The sequence below is a fragment of the Amblyomma mixtum genome, chromosome 3 (assembly GCF_055824585.1).
Source record: "Amblyomma mixtum isolate Tamu chromosome 3, ASM5582458v1, whole genome shotgun sequence".
Taxonomy (NCBI): domain Eukaryota; kingdom Metazoa; phylum Arthropoda; class Arachnida; order Ixodida; family Ixodidae; genus Amblyomma; species Amblyomma mixtum.
The window spans coordinates 244,859,900-244,874,747 of NC_143014.1; the positions used below are offsets into that span (position 1 = coordinate 244,859,900).

Consider the following 14,848-nt stretch of genomic DNA (forward strand, 5'->3'; position numbering starts at 1 on the left):
TACGCCTATCCAGAGTTGACGAGTATATTGGCGCGTCTAAGAGCAGCGCGGTGCCTGAAATCGAAGGAACGGTGCAAGAATATCTGGCTGAATCTCTATAATTTTGATTGCCCATATATGACGGCATGTCGTGAAACCCACGCTTGGGCGCTTATATTCTGACATTGTGACAAAATACTCATTCTCGCTACGAATTCGCGAGCGCCGAGGGAGGAGTGCAAGTGCCGGAAACGTAAACCTCTTAGCTGGAGCATACTGCATAGCATTGCATGAAATACTCGCCAAAGCTTCAGCAACACGTGCTAACTCCCCAACACACGACCGACTCTGCCTGCTTTACCTGCGCTAAAGCATTAAACCTACTCATTAATACAAGACTCGACATGGCGACATGGCAATAACGGAGCAATAAAAACCCTTGAGAATTTCAGGCAGAGAATGCGTCCTGAAATCGTATTCGAGTGTACTAAATTTCCAGAAAGTTTAACAAGACTGCTATAAATATAGCACGTCACAACTCAAAGTGAGTGCTCAGAGAGCCGCAACAGAGCTTAGGTGAAGGTAAATGCATTATATCGTATGCCAGGAAGCCGAGAAGTTGGGAGAAGCAGGCGAAATCCATTTAAATACGGCCGCCAGCGCGCGTCACTTTGCGCAAATGGTCGTCTGCTCCGCGACGCGCTGCACCGCAGCCGAGTGCGGAAATCTCGAACAGCACAGGCGTGAAGGCGCGCGCCTCACTGTCTTTTTCACTGCTTTGTTATCATGGAGAGCGAGAGAGAGAGGGAGCGTCACTTCCTTTCAGCGGATACCCTCGCAACCCGAGCGCGGAAAGCAGCCGCTCCGCGGCTGTTCGGAGCGGCCTGGGATTTTTTGACTACCCCTGTACTTACTGTATGCATTGAGTGACTGCCTGTTATCTGACATTCGGCATTTCGTTGTCAACTTCCTTGCGCCCAAATATTTTGTGTTTGCAGATAACCTAGGACTAGCACTGAGCCCGCTTGCCCGGCAGTGGGCACAAAGGCCCTAAAGGTGAGACTCGTCTCTTTTATCCAGAGTTCTGCTCAAAAGCTCAGTGCAGTTCGACAGAAAAGAATATGCGCCGAGTATGTTTTTGTACCTTTTGTCAGCACGACCCAACGTAACTCTTGTTCATGTAAAACACGCATGATTACCAGCTTCAGCGCGCGCGTGAATAAAAGGCGGAAAACTTTTAACAGCCCAGTTGAGCTAACCGTTTATGCGATGAGTTTTGTACGGGGTCCTACTTTTTGTGGCCCCGCTGCTAGGAAAGTGTGTCGAATACTGACTTAATGGTTCATTTTACAGTTGTGTTGCTGTGAATCCATACGAGCCGCTTTCCGAAACAGGTACACTAATTGCGGCGAGATAAGCGATTACGCTGCGGTGTCTGGAGCGCGTAAACTAGTTCTTTTTTTAAATTTATTTTCATTTCAGGTAGCAGCACTTGAAAAACCGAAATGCAGTTTACTCGCATGCACGGACCTTCCCGATTCCTGCTTCGAGTCCGGCGTTCGCTTGCTGGTGCAGAGGCTGAACAAATGAGGCGATAAAATGTGGAAGCAGCAAAGGCGCCACAGGGTGAGCTCTCCACCTTCTGTGAATTTTATAACTCGAGTGCTGTGCCACCTGCACTGAGCATCGGCTTTACATGGGGAAGGTGCTTGGACCCAGGTAGCTAACTAGCATGGAGCGCATGAGGCAACTGGAAAAGCAAGCTTCCTTTTGAGGCCTCTAAGCTTAAAGCCTTTTTACAGGTGATGCTGCAGAGACGCCTGAAGGAGGTGGGCCGTTGAGGTACAGATAAACTGATAAACAACAAAAACTAGTTCCTGTTCAAACAGTATAATTTGCAGCTTTGGTGGAGGATTTTCTGTGGCCCTTCAGGGAGTGTTTACCCAGAAATTGTAGTTATTGCTTAATGCCTCTTGGTCCCAAGAACCAAACAGTTAATCAATTGCCCTCATGCCTCTTGATGAGGAAATCTGAGACATCAAAATGATAATTTACCATAGCTGTGAACAGTAATGGCTGGGTGTATCGCCGGAGAGAACAGAGTTCATCTACTGGACTGAGTGGTAAGAATTTCAGGTTGGTTAAAACACAGATGGCTTAACATCATATCACCAGATCTTGCATTGTTGGCGTGTGTGATTGTTGCGGTGTGTGTGTGGCTGGTGAGCTGTCAACTTGGGTGTGACAAAAGTTGTAAGCTCAGCCAGAAATGCCTGTGCTGTTTGAGTTCTGGGCAAGAGCTTTGAGCGAGGTCATTGTACATTTGGCTTTTGTAGTGCTCCAACTTCCTCATTCCCCCACCATTGCTAGGAATGCCTCCATGGGACTGAGAGAAAGTGATGTGATGTTATTAGAGCAGTGGCATGGCCATAAGATCCATCCGCACAGTACCACTTATAGGTTGTTTGCTGGTTTGGCTCCGCGGTCAGAATTGAGGTGAGTTGTGAGTGGGCCACTGTGGAAAATGACATTAGAGCAGCAGCAAACATGGCACCAATGGTGGAGAGCAAACTTTGATGTCTGTGTTGCCATTGTTGTCAAAGTTATCTGTGAGGCCATCAAGGGCAGCACCTGTTCTGAATGCATCGTATAGCAGTAGATCAGAACTTCACTTTTATAGTTGGGTCATGGGCCTCACTGCTGGAGCTGTATCAGTCAGTTCAGATTTCACATTGAGACGCATCAAATTCAGCAACCTTACTACTGATAAGTACAGTGAAACCTCGTTAAGGCGCACCTCGCAGCACTGCAGAAAAACTATGTGCAAAGCGGCAGTATGCCGAAACTGAAAGTGGCCTGAATACATCCACTTACCTGGTAAAAAATGATTCCTGATCAATTTTTAAAAAAAAATTACCGACGATTACGTTACTTCCTAATGCGAAATTTGAGCGCAGCAAATAAGCTGTTTCACCTTTTCGATAGATTGAGGCAAAGAAATCGAGCAACACATGTATGCGCTATCACAGAATTTTTTTTTTAGCAGACGGAGGACTTCCATCGGTCGTCTCGCTCATGGCTCAGAAAGAACTGGCAGATAATTTCGCAGTGGCGAACGGCAGCGGCAATTTCGGCTCGGGCGGTGCACATATACAGATCCGCCGCCACCGATCTGGCTCTCTGATTGCCACCGCACAGGGCGAACGGCAGCGGCAATTTCGGCTCGGGCGGTGCACATATACAGATCCGCCGCCACCGATCTGGCTCTCTGATTGCCACCGCACAGGGGTTGCATTGGAGGAGGAGAGAAGAAAGGAATTAAGTTCGAGCCGGCGCTTTGACAACCGGAGACTCGCAGGAAGAGGGGGGAGGGGGGCGGCGTGTACACCCAGCGGCAAACGATGGGGGCAGAAGCGCGCGCAGCAAGCGGACAACACGATAAAGGGAGGAGGGAAGAGATAGCAGCGACTGACTGATGCCGCTGACGCCGATAGTGAGTCAACCCCAGCTGCGGATGAAAGGGGGGCGGAGCAGGTTACGAGGCCAACGCCGACGACAACGCCGACGACGACGCGAAACCCAGGAACGGACGCCAAAGAGCTGCGCTCTAAAATGTGCACATGAAACCTTTTAACTGCATAGCTACCGTTCAGCCTCGAACGCGGCTTGGACAGGGTATGTAATCCGAAGGCAAAATAACCGCTGGTACTTAAGGGTCCTTAAGGAAGGCAAGCATAGCAGGAGGCGGCAGAAAGGTACGTGGGCGGATAAGATTAAGCAGTTTGCCGGGATATGGCGGCCACAGCTGGCAAAGGACAGGGTTAATTGGAGAGGCCTTTGCCCTGCAGTGGTTGTAGTCAAGCTGATGATAATGATGACACCGCCATCCTGCTGCAGAACATCTGCAAAGAGCCCTTCACAGGCAGCGTGGCTGTCAATACTGAGAGCTTCGTCCTGATGTGAGACACACTGCAGCTTATTTCATTTGGGAAGCACGCTATCCATGAAAATGTTGGTAATATGAGAACGCAATGAGATGGGGCTGGACCACAGCTGCACAGTGGCGCAGATCAGCCAGCAGCACAGCAATGGTAGGTGCGGCGCATGGAGGAAAACTGAAATCTGCTGCAGAAAGGCCAAGTCATGTGACAGCGAGAAGCAGTAGCTATAGCAGTGGGCACATCTGCATGGCTAGGGTCATGGCTGCTCGTACACCAGCACCTGCAAACAGGTTAGTGACGGGCCTTGGGTGTGGGGAGGACAGGCAGGCACCCCCCTTTCCTTAAAATGGGAGGGAAGAGTGCTCTCTTTCCAGACAGTCAAGCAGCTGCAAGTAGGCTAGGCATGTCACCAACATGTCTTATTATGTCATTGTGGTGTATGCATTAAGAGCACTTGTGAACTTTCCTTTTAAATAATATGCATTTAAAAAAAAACGGTGTACTGTTCGTCTTCAGTGCAGCCAGTAGTTTTTTAAACCTTGGCACATCCGTATCTTTACCTTCTCTCAGTATTGGTCACCTGCTACAAAACTGGAAAACTGCTCCTAATGGAATTTTGGCTTGCGACAAAGACTGCTCCAAAATGCTCGTGGCCATTCCCTCCTCTGCACATGTTGTGTGGTGTGTAATATTCCTTTTTTCCATGGGCATTGTCACATATGGCAAGCTGGGTGGTGTATCATCGTTTGCGTAAGAACTTAAGGGCACTGAGAAATTTCCTAGGCAGCCGCTTGGCCACCCACTGATTTCAAGGTGATTGCACTCTGCTTTTCAATGAATGCAAAATCCTGACGCAATGGTGTCTGCAAATTTTTTTGCCACCTTCCCCCCCTCCCCCTTTTTTTTGTCTCCTTCTTTTATTATTTTTTCTTGGATGTTGCAAGTGCTGTTTTATGCAAGAAGCTTAAATTAGGAGCTTCGCAAAATTTGATTGCTGGTCTGCACACGATTGTCTCCATGTCCAGGTTTTGCGCCATTTCCTAACCCTGGCATTTATTGGCACTTTCACTTCATTAAAACTTTTGTGTGTGTGTGGTGGCACAAATTTTGGAAAGCTCCTTTTCTAGCGCTTGCAAGTTTTTTCCATATATTCGTTTTTCATGGGGCTGGAGCTTCATGGCACATCCAGTCCATCAACTATTCCTTGGCATTTTCAGATACTTTGTCCCATTACACTTGTGTAGTGTGGAGAAGCCGCCGCTGCTTCTAAGATGCTTTGTCTCCTTCATTTTTTTCATAGCCTTCTCCGCAGTGCTCAAGTGCATTTGGGCAAAGTATCGAAAAATGATGACTAGCTTGGCTGGCATGTCCTCTTGGTCTCTGAATGCACCATGCCGTCAGAATTTGATGAAATTATGGACATGTACACCAGGGAATCGTTTCAGAAAGTTATCCAGGATTTATATTGTGAAAAAAAATAGCGTTACACGCATAAGTTTTGGGTTTGTTATACGGCAGATTAGACCAACCACGAACAGAATAGCAAGGTTCTGCTATATTTCTCTGAAGGGCTGTGATGGCTTTACAGGGTGTGTAGCAGCCTTGAATCATCAGGGGAATGTTCTTTACCTGTAAAAATGAGTGAATTGAGGGATACGATCAAGAAAGTGGCCAGGTTGGAAAAAAGGACTGACTGAAATTAACGCAGTGGTCTGCCGCAAGTTTCTTTGGTACTGTGAGTGCCCAGCACACGGTCTGTTCACATTGGCGTGGCATATTTTTTCTTCTAACATGTATAAGGCATGGCAGCCTGTCTGTTTTGGGTGTCTTTTCCTTGTCGTCCATGATGTGAGCATTGTATATACTGGTTCGTTCTGTACTGGTTCCCGGACTCGACAGTAAATTTGGGCTGGTGCATATGGATAGACATAGCTGCATTCAAAAGTATTTTCTGTGGAATATGCCGTAGTCATAGCAATGTGCAGAATTCATGCACTTTCAATGTACTCATGCGAGGAGCCACGCCACCCTAGTGTGGCATCAAAATCAATCTGGAAATCTTGCTCTCAGGCCTCGTCAATCTTGTAGGCCATTGCAGAAACAAACAAATAGAGGCTAGTTTCTTTGCGGTTCGAGCTGTGATAAGGTCATAGAAAGCTGATATTTTTTATGGAAATCTCTTGGTGCTTGTCCCATGGCACTGCTGCTGTCTAAAGGGATGCCAGAGTGAGCACAGGATGCCTTCATGGGAAAGAAAGGCAGGAAACGACAGTACTTTTCACTGATGGAAAAATCAACCTTTGAAAGCCAGAAATAATCTCTGGCAGTATAATGAGCAGTTTATGAATCCCATGAAAGCATGCGGAGTGTTTCGTTTAGATAATTTTCCAGCATTTTCTCAAAGTGGTGCTCTTTGTTTCTTCTGTAAAAGCACATATGGCCACCACTCTTATGAACCATTAAAAGAGAGCAGGAACTTGTGAGTATAATTTTAAGCAACTTCCAAATCTAAGAGCCCAGATCACTGAGGCACTTTTCGTCTGGTGAGAAGGAAAACAGCTGCCAAAATTGCTGCAGAGATTCCGAATTGAAATGTGCCAGCATCTGTGGGCCCGTTATGGCTAGGGATTCCAGTGTGGTTAAACCCATACACAAGAGTTCAGCGGGCCATGTCCCGTCAAGAATGATGCATCTGGGACAGCATTTCACGGTTGGACCTGTCTCTAGGTGTCACGAGGCAGCGTGGAAGACGCAGTCGTGTTAAAGCTCTCACTCGCGTTGTGGCTTAAGCTGCTGTTCATTGATTTTTTGTATAATCTTTTGTTTCTCAGCAGTGTGCCACATCACGTCCTACTCCTTTTCAGTGCGAACTGTGGCAAGAGCATCTCCACTTGCCAGCTTGCAAATTCAAGCTGTCAGGTTTTTCCCTGCACACAGTTATGCTTTAGGCAAATTTTACCATTCTACATGATTTCCCCTCATTCATTGAGATAGTCAGTAAGCATTAGGATGTGATAAATTATGAGGAGTAAAATATTGGTGTGGAATATTCTGTTTCATTGCTGCATTTTGAGGAAGCATGTTTGTATTGTAATTTTAACTACCTGTATTGATATCTGAACTACTCTAGATTATTCAGTTGTATTTGCTCTGAATTTTATTACTATTATCTGCTTCAAAATGAAAAATTTGATGTTGACACGCACTTCGCAGAGAACATCAAATGCTGGGACGAAAGAAGAAAAGGGTAGCCACCTGTTATAAAAAGATTGACTTCATAAAAGGAGCTTTCTCAAACACGGGAAGCAAATCTCTTTTCAATGCAGCTTTTGCGGCTTCATTCATTTTTTTCTGTGAATTGATCATGTATACTGTCCATTATTATCGCCACTATGTTTCTCGCTTCGGCCGTTGGGAATTCAAAATGAGTAGCTTGCTGGACGTCCAGTTTTAATTTTTGTTGAATGCTTCAGCTCGCCTAGATAGCATATATAATTCAGGAATGCATTTAACGGCTACATTTTAGTCTTTTTGTCCGCAGATTTTTGTTATTCCGTCCACACCACAAGGAAACTCTACTATGTAAACCACGCGGAAAGATATTTGTTTGAGTGGGATTAGATTCTTCTTTTATGTGCAATGTGGATAGCAGCAATGCACTGCACTGGGAGCATTTCATCCAATGCAAGCAGATGCTGCTTTCAGTTGGCATCTAGATCACAAGGGCTTATTCAAGCTGCAACAGGAACAGCAGCATTGCTGAGAACTAGCTCTAATTTCATACGCAGCAAAGCACAAGGAAAGCAAATATTTATTTTAAAAATGCATTGTACAAAACAAATTTTATCTGCTTATGAATACACAATATACTCGCGAGATCACCAAAGACTCCCAGAAATTGTTGCACCCTTTTATCCCTTTGGAATGGGCGGAGTGTTCCAAAGCTAAATACAACGCTGAAATCGCGTATTCTGACTGAGATCGTCCCAAGTGAGCTGCTTGGTTTCAGAACTCGACGTTGCCCCTCACCCGCTTGCCTTTGCTAAGCATGTCATAGTACCGGCCGGCAATTCGAAAAGCCCTGCTATGTACAGCATGTGTACGAGAGCAGACGACGCAGCAGTCCCTTTGTCTACTTTTAGAGCCCGCGTGACCAGGGTTGCTGCTTTTGAGAGTGACGTCATAACGCACCCCAGCGCTCGGAAAGCGAAACCGCTCAGTATAAGTAATGCGGTAATAAATTATTTATAGTGCATATATGAATCGTGCAGCATGTGTCATGTGTATGTGCCCTGGGGCAATGCAATATTTGAAACAAAGACGCCAACCAAAAATTTGGTGTCCCCATAATTTTAAAGGGATACTGAACCAAACTTTTGGAGCTGCTCTTTTGCATGTAAACAAGAGCTTGTCTGCTAAAATTGATAATTATGACAAGCATTTTAGCGAAAAAGGTGGATGACATACTGTTTTTCACTATTTATTGCCGTATTGTTGCACCTGGCGGCCGCCTGTGGAAGCTGCGACTAGACGTCATTACACCCGCGCGCCCACCGTTCCCGCAGAAGCACGATTGCCATCGCTACTCACGGCGTACACAGATATGTCAAAATGTTAATTGATGCTGTTTACATACCATAACCGTATGCACGCTTACGTCCGCTAAATGCAGCAACTTTTTCCGGACCTTACGCCATTTCTAACATTCTCACTTTTAAAACCGAAGCGCGACGATGTTCAGACTAGTGGCGCCATCTGGCGGTTAGGAGGAGAAGCATTGTTGTCAACAAACCGACACCCCGCTTAGCCTAAAGGAGGCAGAATCGTCACTCTAAGTAAAAAATAAAGCAAATTTATTACTCGTAAGTTTTCTTATGGGCGACAGGAGACGAAGCGAAAGACCGGTGGCCCATTTATGGCCAGTGACCGCGCTGAAGAAGCCAGTAACAACGACGCAACCAGTCCGAAGCGAGGTTTCATTAGTTTCATGCATCGAAGGGCGCCGCCATACTTGTCGCCGCGGGAGGGTGCCATGACGTCACGCTCTTCACCTCGCGCTGACCGGGAGGGCTTGGCGCGCGCTCATGAAACATCGAAAATAAAACCATCCGCTGAAAAATATGCGCAGTGACGACTAGATTTCGGTGTAATCACATTCCGAGAATCTATTTTCAGCGTTTTTGTTCAATTTTCAGATTTTGCTTCAGTATCCCTTTAAGGTTTTGGGTTTAGCATATGGAGCTTTTGACCTCCTGTGTGCCAGCCACGGTGGAAGAATATACTAGGTGTCTGAACGACAGTGCATTTCCAGCAGGTGATGTTGACGACCATCCGCTCGTGTTTACTGGGAGCGTCGTGAGATGGCGCTAGCAGATTAGGGGGTCAGCGGGCGTGTGGGCGGCGTGTGTGCCGGCAACTGCATTTGGAGTGATCGCTGCGCTTGTTTTTGTGCCACGTGTCTTTCTTTGCCCATTATATAAGCTGTTTCGTCCCTCCCTGTTGATGACAAGCGTAGCATATTTGTCTTTTCGGATGCTCCGCATCTTATGAAATGTTTGCGCAACCGTCTGCATTCCCAAAAGGTTCTAAACTTTCCTGGTGGCCGTGTACAATGGACACACTATGATAAGCTTTTTGTTCAAGACCAAAAGCAGCCTGGACACTTGCGTGTTTGCCACAAGCTCACATATGCATACCCATATTAATCTGAGATGCGCGTAAAACTCGCTCCCAACTGTTCAGTTGAAGTGTGACCAGCGGGCTGGAGTTTTACTAGCAAAGAAAAAAAAAGTGGGACTGGAGAATGTTAAGGGCACAGTAGAATTCACCTTGTAATTTAACGATCTGTTTGACGCACTCAATCGCAATCATTCCAAAGAAGGCATCAGTGCAGGCAGCAAAGATCTCAGTTCTCGCCTCCTTCTTGTACTGGTTCAACAAGCGGGAGGGGGAAGTGGTGGTTGGAAGGATATCTCGCGATCATTTTCTGACAGAGCAGACTGTAGCAGGCTTGCGTGTCACAGTTTTGTCAGCTTTAGAACTGACAAGATATTTGCTCAAACAGTGTGGCTTCAAGTACGTACTGTCTGGAAAATTTAACCAGGATGTATTAGAGTGTTTTTTTTTTGACAATCCGCCAAGAAGGCGGTCAGAATGACCATCCCTTATTACCCACATTTCTTCAGCTATATAACATGCTTTCAGTGTATAGCCTGATCAAACCACCCAAGCTTGGGAACTGCGAGGTAGAGCAGCAAGCTCGGGAAACACATGTGCTTACGTTGGCTGATCTAAAGCTTGCGTTCCAAATGGACAGAAAACAAGAGACTCGTCTTCAGCAGCTAAAATGCAAACTGGATGGATTGGTTGCCGCGGAGGTTGAGTGCGATGAAGCGTTTGGTGAGGTATGCGCAGAGCCAGAGGCTGCTGACTGCATTGTGTATTACCTGGCTGGGTTTATGTGCAGAAAAATGTTGAAGGGCTGTTGAAGAAACTGAGGTCCATGCTCAGCCTGAAAGCATACTTGTGCAATGTAAGACAAGAGGTGGGCTCCTGCACCCAAATCTCAGGATTTTTTCTTTGCTGCAGATCGCTGAAAAAGAATTTCAGCAAAATGCCACACATATGAATGCGTATGAGGTAATAATTGAAGCAATGCTAGCAAAGCATACATTCTCGTTCCCATGTGTGGAGCATAAAGAAGATATGATGGCAAATTTGTTTCACTATTACATTGCTATGCGAATGACGCAGGTCTGCAAACAGACAAAAATTGACTCGAAAGTGAAAATGCAACATCTTAGGAATGCAAGAGCGGGGGCTAGTTGGTGCTTCATACTGATCAATTCGCGCTACAAGGGACATACACACGGAAACACAGACGGATGAAGCGCATGCGCTTCGTCCGTTTGTGTTTCCGTGTGTATGTCCCTTGTAGCGCGAATTGATCAGTACATCTTAGGAAGCCTTCAAGGCTTGTCTAGAATGCCAAACACCTTGAAAAGCACAGCAGTCCTGAATTTAGGTTTGGTTTGGTTTATGGGAGTTTAACGTCCCAAAGTGACTCAGGCTATGAGGGACGCCGTAGTGAAGGGCTCCGGAAATTTCGACCACCTGTGATTCTTTAACGTGCACTGGCATCGCACAGTACACGGGCCTCTAGAATTTCGCCTTCATCGAAATTCGGCCGCCGATGTGATATTGTGCTGGCGACGTCTGCATGAATCTGAAAAATAAAATCCGTCTTAGCCGGTTGTTTTATGAGACATTTCGAGAGCACGGCCTTCAAACTTTACTTCGCGTGCCTGTATGCTTGTGGCGGCAAAGCAGAGGTGGAGACAGTGCATTTCAGGAACACGCGGCAGCCCGCAGTTTGCGTTGGGCCACTATTTTCGCGCAGATATGGAATTGGAAAGCCAGCATCTACGTGAGCAATAATGCCCGACACAAAACCAAGCGGGAACCAACGATCACCTTCCGTTATCGGAAGCTAGCATATTTGACATGCGTGACTAGGATTTATTGACATCTTAATAGCGCGTATTTGAAAATTTCTTTTTAAGAATTCTGCATTCCGCACAAGCCAGATTGTTTTGCGTTTGTACAAGCTGAGCTCTAGTAAACACGCGGGCGATTCCACTGTGGTCGATATATTGGACGTTTACGAGTATCAAAGCACGCTTAGGTATGAATAGCAGTTCTAAGCTGAAATAATCATGAGCATATACCTAAGCTTGCTTCTAAAGGCTTGCCGGACGTTTAATATAGTATACAGACATATATCGGGCAATTTACTTGTCATTCTTACATGCGTGTGAATGTTTGTGGAGGTCCGCGTGCCGCATCGGGTGCTACAGTTCACCCCCCAACGATCCACGCCATCTGCCGAGAGAGGCGTAAACTACGAGCAAAAAAGTCGCCGGCGCGGCAGCCGCGTTCAGACACCTAGTCTCTTTCTTCCACCGTGGTGCCAGCGTCGGAAGCCGCAAAAGGAAATGCGGCAGTGTTGTGGGCTGGCCAAGCTTAACTGCCAAGGCTTGGAACCTGATAATTTCATTCTCTTAATGAGTACTGGTCTGACCCAGTGAAACCCTTTCGTTGTTTGTCTTGACTATTTTCATTCTCTCTTGAGCTCTGTGCACACTTCTTTTTGAGTGTGGTTCTTCCAGCACATCTTCAACAATGTTGCTTTTATCCTTTTTTTAGGATCTTTCAAATGTCCATGCACAAGGCCACTACAGGAGTGCGTAGGCTGCTGCGATAGTCGGTTGGGAGATGTTTAACAGTACCTTTTGCTGGGCTAGTTGGTGTGACATTGTGTTCAGGAAAGTAAAAACAGTGCTAAATTCTACACAAACCACACAGAAAGACAGACAGGACGGCACACAGAAAGACGGCAGCGTCCGTCCTGTCCGTCTTTCTGTGTGGTTTGTGTAGAATTTAGCGCTGTTTTTACTTTCCTGAACACAGTTGGGAGATGCCCTTATCTTTTTTCTCTCTTGCATGCATTCCTTTTTTTTTGTGTGTGTGTGGTTTCTCTTAGTGGTTTATTAGTTGCATTTTACTTTTCTGAGCTTGCCCACTTTTGTTTTCTCTTTTCATGGCATCCAACCCTGCATATGGCTGACACTAGGGGAAGGACTGCAGCAACCGACCTTGCATGACGCAGCATTCTCTGGTCCAAGGCACCTATCCATCGTTCCAGGCTACTGGCTCAAGAACGTGCTCACAAGTCTGCACCTTGGCCTACAAGCAGAATGACAATATACCCATTGCTGCCAGAACTGCTGTGCCAAATAAAGTATTCCTACCAACGTGCCTTGTCGGTGATTAATGAAGCATATGAATAGGTTACTAACAACTTGGTTGGCCCTATAGAAAAATCATGTTACAAAACAGTCGGTTGAGACCATACCCAGCCTCCACATTGTTTCCTCTGCAGAGCCGCATATTGCCTTTCTGTTTATGCCCCTGCAGCAGAAAATGCTGCACAAAGTTAAAGAGGAAAAGAAATTTCACTGGCAAGCTGCTCTGAGACTACTGCTAAATGGGTACTGAAGCCCAGTGAAAATGTAGATCAGGTAATGAATGTTTGTGGGTGCTGCACGTGTACTTTCAATGCATAGGAGGGACGAATTTCAACTTTTTTTACAGGTAGGTACACCTTTTCTGATAGCACCATCCCTTGATGTCGGATGCTTTTGCCTATACCTCCACCTCATTCAGCACTGACAGTGCTAGGAAAGCTCTTGCTGAATATTGTAATCTGGGTGCTTTTAACTGGATGGTCTTTGTAGGTATTTCAATAAGGCTAGGCAACCGTCCTAGCACTACTGGGGTTCCAACCCACTAGGTCTCTTCGATTTGGCTTGCACTGGCTGTACTAGTTCTGCAGCGGCACCAAGCAGTCACGTGAGCGTGCAGCGCCAGTTCAACAAGTGCAGATACAGCCCGTACACTAGCGCGCACCAGCCACTGGCAAAACGAAGGCGCAAGTGCAGGCGCGCCATGCTGCACTACCTTCTGACCGAGTGCAAGGCGGCGAAGAACTCGTGCAGAACTAGGCCTGCACCTTGGCAAAACGAGGAGGAAAGTGCAGGGGGCGCGCGCGGCACCGGAAAAACGAGGACAACGGTGCTGCACCCCTTGAACTGGTGCAGCTGGTGCTGCCAAATCGAAGAGACCTACTGCAAATGAGGCAGATTCTGTAGCGCTTGGCTCTCGCTGGTAGTTAGTGAAATTGGTATCTCCCTAAACTGCACTCTGACAGAGCATAAAGAAAACTCTTCCATGTTAATTCATGCCATGCAACATGACATGGAAAACATCACGTGGCTAGTTCATCCATTGTTTTCAGGTTCAAGACATCTGCCAATTTCTATACGGTAGCTTCAGTCTCTTGCAAACTATATTTCTTTTGAAGGCACTTTTTGAGCAGGAATTGTTTTCATGCAGATGCTTTGGGTGCACAAACTGGGTAATGTTGGTCGTCACATGTTAATAAAAGGCCCTAAATGATTAGAATGATATTTGGTAAATTCGATTTACAGTCTTCTATTACCGTTTTTGACCTATCTTTCCTCAAACAGAACAGTGGCTGATTGAATTCGCATCACTTGTTAATGTCAGATTTAATTTTTTTTTTTTGCTCTAGCCTTTCTCAGCTACTAAGGGCCATTATTGCCCGAGAGGTATGTACGGTGTGTACTGTACACACACGGAAATCGCTTCATTCAAATCTGCGGTATTTACGAAAAGGTACTTCGGTCCCGTCAAAATCTCGTGTTTCATTGCGACAAAACTGCCGGTAGTACACGCTTATTCAACGGCCGTACAGTTTACCTGTCCTGACCGATGATGAAGCATGGCAATGCAGCGTGCTGCACGCGGCCATCGTGCTTTCGACAGCCCCCGGACCGATAGCCTATGAAAGGCCATTACATGCACTATGCGCGCGTTGCTTGGTGTGGGTTGTGGTCTTTGCGGCTGCTTCACTGCAGTTCTTTTTTTTCCCCCTGAGCTCCTGTCACGACGTGGGGCCAGTTTATTTTAGAACATGCGAGGCCGATCGAGTGGCATCGCATGAGGCGCCGCTAATGCTGCCAGTGCTGATGAGCGGTCGCATAATGTGAATGAATTAAACCCTCTGGTCGGGCTCTCTTTATTTCGAACTCTGTGTCAAGAACTATTTTCGGTCCCCTTACCCTTAATTTCAAATCGGCATGATTTGAACAAATTTTCAGACCCTTAACAGTTTGAAGTATTAGACGTCGAGGTATGCCCGACCATTGGTGCTTGGCGTTGCAACGATATATATCCTTTTCGTGGCGCGCGCACAATGTGGCTCTAAACGTGATGGTCCTTGTCTTCATCTTCAAAAGTCTTGGCGCAAATCTCAAAAGTTTACTCGCAACAAACATAAATATAAG

At 46.4% G+C, this 14,848-nt stretch overlaps 1 protein-coding gene across 2 annotated transcripts in view; it reads left to right on the top strand.

Moving 5' to 3' along the window:
* Nucleotides 1–12,733, top strand: part of LOC149354220 (uncharacterized) — a 141,247-nt gene extending 128,514 nt beyond the window's left edge. For both annotated transcript variants that reach the window (XR_016291241.1, XR_016291240.1), the window contains exons 6-8: nucleotides 978–1,035; nucleotides 1,333–1,605; nucleotides 12,553–12,733. The gene's annotated coding sequence lies outside the window, so the exon portion shown is untranslated. The remainder of the gene's footprint in view (nucleotides 1–977; nucleotides 1,036–1,332; nucleotides 1,606–12,552) is intronic.
* Nucleotides 12,734–14,848: the final 2,115 nt, after the last annotated feature.